We start from the raw sequence: 9,719 nt of genomic DNA, 5'->3' as shown, positions 1-9,719 counted from the left end.
GTGCCAAGCACTGTTCTAAGCGCTGGGGTAGATTCATTCATTCAGTAGTGTTTATTGAGCGCTTACTATGTGCAGAGCACTGTACTAAGCGCTGGGAATGTATAATTCAGCAACAGATAGAGACAATCCCTGCCCAATGACGGGCTCACATCGTGATCTGATTGTTCCACACCGGGCTCACAGTTCTTAATCCCCATTTCACAGATGAGGGAACTGAGGCACAGAGAAGTGAAGTGGCTTGCCCAAGGTCACACAGCAGACCAGTGGCAGAGGTGGGATTAGAACCCATGACCTCTGACTCCAAAGCCCGGGCTCTTGCCACTAAGCCATGCTTAGTGAATATAGCCGGGGCCTGAGAGTCAGAAGGTCATGGGTTCTAATCCAGACATTGCTACATGACTCCTGTGTGTCCTTGGGCAAATCATTTCACTTAATAATAATGTTGGTACTTGGTATTTGTTAAGCCCTTACTATGTGCAGAGCACCGTTCTAAGCGCTGGGGTAGGCACAGGGGAATCAGGTTGTCCCACGTGGGGCTCCCAGTCTTCATCCCCATTTGACAGAGGAGGGAACTGAGGCCCAGAGAAGTGAAGTGACTGGCCCACAGTCACGCAGCTGACAAGGGGCGGAGTTGGGATTCGAACCCATGACCTCTGGCTCCCAAGCCCGGGCTCTTTCCACTGAGCCACGCCGCTTCTACTAGCCACGCTGCTTCCCTGTACCTCAGTTACCTCACCTTTAAAAAATGGAGATTTTAGCCCGGTGTTAGCCCAATGTGGGACAGGGACTGTGTCCGTCCTGATTACCTTTGTATCTACCCCAGTGCTTAGAACAGTGTTTGGCAGATAGTAAGCACTTAACGAGTCCTATAATTATTATTGTTATAATTATTATACGTGAGGAATGACAGGGGGAGGAGGAAGAGGAAGGAGAAATAATAATAATCATAATAATCATTGCGGTATTGGTAAGAGAAGCGGCGTGGCTCAGTGGAAAGAGCCCGGGCTTGGGAGTCAGAGGTCAGGGGTTCGAATCCACTTGTCAGCTGTGTGACTGTGGGCAAGTCACTTCACTTCTCTGTGCCTCAGTTACCTCATCTGGAAAATGGGGATTAACTATGAGCCTCACGTGGGACAACCTGATTATCCTGTGTCTACCCCAGCGCTTGGAACAGTGCTCTGCACATAGTAAGCGCTTAACAAATACCAACATTATTATCATTATTATTATTAAGCGCTTACTATGTATCAAGCACCGTTCTAAGCCCTGGGGTGGATACAAGCAAATAAGGTTGGACACTTCCTGTCCCACGAGGGGCTCACAGCCTTGATCCCCATTCTACAGATGAGGGAACTGAGGCACAAAGAAGCGAAGTGACTTGCCCAAGTGGCAAAACCGGGATTAGAACTCAGGCCCTTCTGACTCCCAGGCGCGTGCTGGCGGGATGGGGGAAATCAATCGATCTACGTAGCGAGCGCTGACTGTGGGCAGAACACGGAACTGAGCGCTTTAGGAGAGAACAATGCAGTAGCGTATGCCTACAACAAGCTCATAGTCTAGAGAAGCAGCGTGGCTCCGTGGAAAGATCAGGGGTTTAGGAGTCAGAGGTCCTGGGTTCTAATCCCACTCTGCCACCTGTCAGCTGCGTGACTATGGGCAAGTCACTTCACTTCTCGGTGCCTCAGTTCCCTCATCTGTGGGGATTAAGACTGTGAGCCTCACGTGGGACAACCTGATGACCCTGGATCTACCCCAGCGCTTAGAACGGCGCTCTGCACATGGTAAGCGCTTAAATACCAACATTATTATTATTATCACTTGGGGTTACCCCCTGCCCAGCTCCCTTACCTCGGGTCCTTTTGCAGAGTTGAGTTCCCACACGTCCCCAAGCAGAGCAACACTTTGGACATTTTGGACCGGCAGGGCCCCAGCGCTTAGAACGGTGCTCGGCACATAGTAAGCGCTTAACAAATACCAACATTATTATTATTATTAATATTAGAGGGCGGGAAATGGGCAGGGTGAGGGTGGTGCCCAATGTTCACTGACCACAAGGGCCTGCCCCTCTTTTTGCGTGGGAAGGTCTGGGAAAAGCCCGTGGGAAACCCACGCCGAATCCCGCCACTTTGCCGTGAGACCTGGCCCCTAGGGCACTGCTATGCTTCGAAGGAAAAGCTCTGACCCCCCCCCCCCAGGCGGGGAGTCATCCCGTCGCCAAATTGTCCATTCCAAGCGCTTAATACAGTGATCTGCACTTGTCAGCTGAGTGATCTTGGGCAAATCACTTAACTTCTCTGTGCCTCAGTTCCCTCATCTGTAAATTGGGATGAAGACTGTGAGCCCCGTGTGGGACAATCTGATTACCTTGTATCTCCGTCAGCACTTAGAACAGTGCTTCGCACGTAGTAAGCTATAAACTAACAGTATTATAACGTTGGAATTTGTTAAGCGGTAATAAGTGGTCATAACCACCACATGGGAGCCAGAAGGCTGGCCTTTCCCTCACTTCAGAATTCCGGTTGAGCTCTTACCTCTCCCTCCACTCTTTGAGTTCAAGCTCAAAAGAAACAGCGAGAACATGCACCCACACACAACATACAAACACACACAAACACACATGTGCGCATGACCCCCGCCTTCCACATCCCTGTTATCATCTCTTCCCGCTCCTTATTAAAGACGCACAAGTAAGGGCCTCCGCCTCCTCCCTCAGAAGCCTAATTGCCATCCGATGTCCAGGAAATTCTTCCTTGTGTCCGACCACAATCCTTCCTGCTTTAAGCCAGACTCATTTCCCCCTTTCGGGTCCCCAGTCAACAGAGAGACCGTTCATTCAATCGTATTTATTGAGCGCTTACTATGTGCAGAGCACTGTACTAAGCGCTCGGAATGTACAATTCGGCAACAGTTAGAGACAATCCCTGCCCAATGACGGGCTGACGGTCTAAGCGGCCGGGACTTCTCTGAAGGAGCTTTCAAAGATCTGGAAACTGTGATTCAGTGCCCTCTGACTGTAAGCTCATTATAGGCAGGAAATGGGTCTGCTAATTCTGTTGTAGTGTACTTTCCCAAGCACAGTGCTCTGCACAGAGTAAGCGTTCAATAGGTACCATTTATTGATAAATTGGTAGATCGTTCAGGCTTCTCTCCTCAGGGAGCCTTTCCCCAAAGGGTGGATTTCCCAACCCTTTCCTTATTTCTGACACTCTTCCTGTATCTCTCCAGGCTGATTAATAATAATGTTGGTATTTGTTAAGCGCTATGTACCAAGCGCTGTTCTAAATGCTGGGGTGATAATAATGTTGGTATTTGTTAAACGCTTACTCAGTGCAGAGCACTGTTCTAAGCGCTGGGGTAGACACGAGGGAATCAGGTTGTCCCACGTGGGGCTCACAGTCTTCATCCCCATTTTTTTACAGATGAGGTAACTGAGGCACAGAGAAGTTGAGTGACTTGCCCACAGTCACACAGCTAACAAGTGGCGGAGCAGGGATTCGAACCCGTGACCTCTGACACCAAAGACCGTGCTCTTTCCACTGAGCCACGCTGCTTCTCAAGGTCATCAGGTTGTCCCACATGGGGCTCACAGTCTTAATCCCCATTTTCCAGATGAGGTGACTGAGGCGCAGAGAAGTGAAGCGACTTGCCCAAGGTCACCCCAGCCGACGAGTGGCGGAGCCGGGATTAGAACCCATGACCTCTGACTTCCAAGCCCGTGCTCCTGCCACTAAGCCACGCCGCTTCTCTCAAGCCAAGCTGATTACGGGGCCGTGACCGGAGAAGGCCGTGATCACGCTCCGATAAGGCCATGCCGCTGCTTCCTTATGATATCTTTCTTACGGGGTTGGCCAGGACTGAAGGGGAGAGGGTGATCCCGCAGGACGGGTGTTCTTTCTGGACCCAGCGGACGACGGAGCCCGCGTCGTGGGTCAACCGGTGAGACGGAGCGGGCGTCCGGAGCCGTCGGCATTACTGAGAGGGGCCCTGGGCCCGGCCCTGACTCTCCGCAGGGCTGGCAAGCGGCTAAGAGGCAGAACCCGATGACCCAGCGCCAGGGGAGGGGCATCCTGGACCCCCTGCTGTCTCCCCAAATTAGTCTCCGATCCCGAGGCACAGCCCTCCCCCCGGCCCACCCCATCCAGCCCACATGAAGGCCCCTTAGGGACAGGGAACATGCCTCCCAACTCTGCTATACTGTACTCTCCCGAGTGCTTATAATAACAATAACGTTGGTATGTGTTAAGCGCTTACTACGTGCCGAGCACCGTTCTGAGCGCTGGGGGAGATACAGGGTCATCGGGTCGTCCCACGTGAGGCTCACGGTTAATCCCCATTTTACAGATGAGGGAACTGAGGCACAGAGAAGTGAAATGACTCGCCCACGGTCACACGGCTGACAAGTGGCGGAGCCGGGAGTCGAACTCATGACCTCTGACTCCGAAGCCCAGGCCCTTTCCGGGGAGCCACGCTGCTTCCCGAGTGCTTAGTACAGGGATCTGCACCCAGTAAGCGCTCTTTTAGCGCCCCCGTGGAGGCCTTCACAGACTGAGCCTCCCTTTTCCTCTGCTCCACCTCCCCTCCCCATTGCCCCATTACCCTATTTATTTTGTCATTACCCTATTTATTTTGTTAATGAAATGAGCAGCGCCTTGATTCCCTTAATTTGCTATCGTTCTAATGAGATGTTCATCCCCTTGATTCTATCTACTGCCATTGTTCTTGTCTGCCCGTCTCCCCCGATTAAGCCGTGCGCCCGTCAAAGGGCAGGGACTGTCTTTATCTGTAACCGATTTGTACATTCCAAGCGCTTAGTACAGTGTTCTGCACATAGTAAGCGCTCAATAAATACTACTGAATGAATTGTCCCGACTCCCTCCCTCTGCTCTACCCTCTTCCCCGCTTCACAGCACTTGTGTATATTTATACGTATTTCCTATTCTATTTTATTAATGATGTGTATATATCTATAATTCTATTTATTTATTTTGATGGTATCGATGCCTGTCTACTTGTTTTGTTGTGCTGTCTCCCCCTTCTAGACTGTGAGCCCGTTGTTGGGCAGGGATTGTCTCCATCTGTTGCCGAATTGTACTTTCGAGCTTAGTACAGTGCTCTGCACAGGGTAAGCGCTCAATAAATACGATTGAATAAATGAATAACTATTAGATTGTACTCTCCCAAGTGCTTAGTACAGTGCTCTGCACCCAGTAAACGCTCAATAAATGCCACGGATTGACGGGATCCTTGGGGTGGCCGTGACCCACCTGCTGAGAAGTGGATCAGGCAGCTGAGGTCAGAGCAGGGTGAGTCTGAGAGGCAGAGTAAGGGGGACCCTGGAGATACAGTAGATCCCTGGCAGCCCCGGGTGGGGAGGGGGTAAAGATAATAATAATAATAATAATGGTACTTATTAAGCACTTATGTGTCAAGAACCGTACTACAGCGTGGCTCGGTGAAAAGAGCTCGGGCTTTGGAGTCCGAGGTCATGGGTTCGAAACCCGGCTCTGCCACTTGTCAGCTGTGTGACTTTGGGCAAGTCACTTAACATCTCTGGACCTCAGTGACCTCCTCTGTAAAATGGGGATTAAGGCTGTGAGCCCCACATGGGACAACTTGATTCTCCCGTGTCTACCCCAGCGCTTAGAACAGTGCTCTGCACATAGTAAGCGCTTAACAAATACCAACATTATTATTATTATTGTTGTTACTAAGTGCTGGGTTTGATTCATTCATTCGATCGTATTTATTGAGCACTTACGGTGTGCAGAGCACTGTTCTAAGTGCTTGAAAAGTACAATTTGGCAACTGAGACGATCCCTACCCAACAGTGGGCTCACAGTCTAGAAGGGGAAGACAGACAACAAAACATAACAAGTAGACAGGCATCGTTAGCATCAAAATAGATGAATAGAATTATAGACATATATATACATATACATATGAACCTCAGTTTAGCGGAGGTGAGGAGGGAGGGCGTTCCGGGACCGCGGGAGGACGTGGCCCGGGGGTCGACGGTGGGACAGGGGAGAAGGAGGCACCGTGAGGAGGATAGCGGCGGCAGAGGAGCGGAGTGTGCGGGCTGGGCTGGAGGAGGAGAGAAGGGAGGTGAGATAGGCGAGGGCAAGGGGATGGACAGCTTTGTAGCCAAGAATGAGGAGTTTTTGTTTCATGTGAAGGTTGATAGGCAATCCCAAGAGATTTTTTTCGGGGGGGTGTTGGGGGTGACCTGCCCAGAGTGTTTCTGTAGAAAGATGATCTGGGCAGCAGAGTGAAGTATAGACTGAAGCGAGGAGAGACAGGAGGTTGGGAGGTCAGAAAGGGTAGATACGAGGTAGTCAGATTGGACACAGTCCCCGTCCCACGTAGGGCTCCCAGTCTCAATCCCCATTTTACAGATGAGGTAACTCAGGTAAAGATGGGGATGGACGGGCTCAGCCTCCGCTGGAGCTGAAGGAACCTTTCTCCAGTGTAAGAGTCGGAAACAACCTCTCTCGAGTAAGAGCCCCGATACCAAGGACCATCACCCTGCTCTGGGAGACAGTCCTGGGTGAGTTTGTGTGTCCCCAGCACACTGATCTCTGCTCTGGGGTCATCTCCAGTTTGCAAATAGCTGTATTCCCAAAGACACAGAGCGGAGGAGAGTTCTAGACCACTTCCTCCAGGAAGCCTCCTTAGATTAACCCCCATAATAAACCTCACCCTTCATAACATATGGACATGCAGAAATCCCTCCCAGCTCCTCTCATTTAAAAACTCCTTTTCCTCCCGGGAATCACCCTCACCTTTTCCCCTCCCAAGGCAGCAGGGAATCTTCCCCCCGGTCAGTCACATTTACTGAGTGATTACTGTCGTAGACCACGGTACTAAGCTCTTGGGAGAGTGCAATTTAATAATATAACAGTCACATTCCCCGCCCTCAGCGAGCTTACAGTCTAGAGGGGGAGACAGACATGAATATAAATAAATTACAGATACGTACAGAAGTGCTGTGGGCCTGGGAGGGGGGATGAATAAAGGGAGCAAGTCAGGGTGACACAGAAGAGAGTGGGAGAAGAGGAAAGGAGGGCTTAATCAGGGAAGGCTTCTTGGAGGAGATGTGCCTACAATAAGGTTTTGAAAGCCAGGAAAGGGATAGTCTGTCAGATATAAGGAGGGACAGCAGGACTCCCCCTTCCATTCTCAGACCCTGAGGAGAATCGAGTCTAGAATCTTCCGGAGACTCTGATCCTCCCAAGTAATCAATCGATCAGTGGTATTTATTAAATGCATACTGTGTGTGGTAAATAATAATAATAATGACGTTGGTATTTGTTAAGCGCTTAGAGCACTGTTCTAAGCACTGGGGTAGTTACAGGGTAATCAGGTTGTCCCACGTGAGGCTCCCAGTGAATCCCCATTTTACAGATGAGGTAACTGAGGCACAGAGAAGTGACTTGACTACAATCACACAGCTGACAAGTGGCAGAGCTGGTACTAAGTGCTTGGTTGAGTTCAGTACAGTGAGTAGGTATAGACCCTCCGCGTTACGTTCAGCTTTGGCTTCCACCCCTTCACTCTGCAGACACAATGGGGCCACTGGCAACCCCTCATTCGGCTCACCCCCACTCTATCACTCTTGGGACTCTGCTCCACTGGCAAACACAGATCCCGTCTCCTTTGGGCTCAGACCACTGGTTCTTGGCAAGTTCCAGCTTCAGGAGTGGCAGTCGGTTGCTGGAACCAGCCTTGCCCCACGTTAAATTAGAGGAGCAGCGTGGCCCAGTGGAAAGAGCCCAGGCTCGGGAGTCAGAGGTCAGGGGTTCTAATCCCGGCTCCGCCGCTTGCCAGCTGTGTGACTGTGGGCCTCGGTTCCCTCATCTGTAAAATGGGGATTAAAAACTGTGAGCCCCACATGGGTCAACCTGATCACCTTTTATCCCCCCAGCGCTTAGAACAGTCCTTTGCACACAGTAAGCGCTTCACGAATACCACCATTATTATTAAATCAGAACTATAACAGAATCTCCAACTTCTGATGGTAATGACTCAGGGGCCAGGGGTAAAGAGGTCTAAGAGTCAGGGAGGAACAGGGTGGATGTGGGATGTAGTCACAGGGAGTCAACTGAGCAGTAGGACCTGGAAGGGTTTGGATAGATCCGTGAATGATTCGTCTATGCTGGGTAACGAGTCGTCCATGCTGGGTCACCGGACGGAGAGTCAGGGATGGAGAGGGGAGCGTGCGGGATGTTGGATAGTCCGTGATGGGTCACTGGAGGGACAGTCGGGGATGGGCAGGGAAGAGTGAGGGTGTTAGACAGTCCAGGTGTTGGACAATCCATGCTAATCACTGAAGGGGCGGTCAAAGATGGAGAAGGGAGAGTGAGGGGTGTTGGGAGGTCAACACCGAGTCAGGGGAGGGAGAGTCAGGGATGGAGAGGGAAGAGTAGGGGTGTTGGATGATCCAGGCCGGGTCACTGGAGGGAGCGTCAGGGATGGGGAGGGAAGAGTTAGGGGTGTTGGAGGGTCCAGGCCGGGTCACGGGAGGGAGAATCAGGGATGGAGAGGGAAGAGTTAGGGGTGTTGGAGGGTCCAGGTCGGGTCACGGGAGGGAGAATCAAGGACGGAGAGGGAAGAGTTAGGGGTGTTGGACGGGAGGGAGAATCAGGGATGGAGGGGGAAGCGTTAGGGGTGTTGGAGGGTCCAGGTCGGGTCACGGGAGGGAGAATCAGGGATGGAGAGGGAAGAGTTAAGGGTGTTGGAGGGTCTAGCTCTAATTATGAGTGTTGGTGTCCAGGAAGGCAACAACACGGACTTCTTCTGGTGCCCTGTTGCCCGTCAGAGGCAGCGTCCTGTAACGGCCAGGCTCTTGGGCTGACCAGATTTGGGCGGGAGGGGGAGTGGAAAGAGTATCATCCAGGGGATGGGGTCCCGTGGGGCAGGATGTTGCACATTTGTGCTGCTCTGAATTCCCATCCCAAACACGATGAGTCTCTAGAGCAGGTTCGGCGAGAGCTGGCTCTGCCCCGTTCCGGAGCCGCCCATGCCGTGGGAGAGCCAGGCTGAGGCGGCCAGATTCCTTCGAGCCGCCCGCCTCCCCCGCACCTCCACCCTGCCACGGGGGCTGCCTGACTCTCTCTGCAGCTCCCCCGCTCTGCCTACAGGAACCTCAGGCCTCCGTTAATAGGAATAACCATAACTGTGGTATTTGCTAAGCGCTTACTATGTGCCGAGCACTGTTCTAAGCGCTGGGGTAGATGCAAGGTGATGAGGTCGCCCCACGTGGGGCTCACAGTCTTCATCCCCATTTTACAGATGACGTAACTGAGGCGCAGAGAAGTTAAAGGACTTGGCCAAGGTTACACAACAGACGAGTGGCGGGATTAGAACCCACGTCCTCTGACTCCCAAGCGCACGGTCTTTCCACTAAACCAAGCATGTTGCACCTTTCTTCCAGAGAGCCGCCTCTGCCGTGGCCTCTTCTCATTCCTGGGATGCCAAGGGACGGCGATTAACCCGCCCCCCCACCCCCCAGCAGAAGGGGGAAACAGGTCCCGAGAAGGCCCGTGACTTGGCCAAGGTCCCTCAGAGGGGCGGAGAAGGACTTGGAGTCTCAACGCTGCTCAATCAGCATGGTTCAGTGGACACACCACGGGCCTGGGAGTCAGCAAGCCCTGGGTTCTAATCCCGGTTCCACCACCTGTCTGCTGTGGACCTTGAGCAAGTCGCTTCACTTCTCTGGG

This window comes from Ornithorhynchus anatinus, chromosome 1 (genome assembly GCF_004115215.2).
Source record: "Ornithorhynchus anatinus isolate Pmale09 chromosome 1, mOrnAna1.pri.v4, whole genome shotgun sequence".
NCBI classification, from domain to species: Eukaryota; Metazoa; Chordata; class Mammalia; order Monotremata; family Ornithorhynchidae; genus Ornithorhynchus; species Ornithorhynchus anatinus.
Note: the sequence above shows the minus strand (reverse complement) of the source record.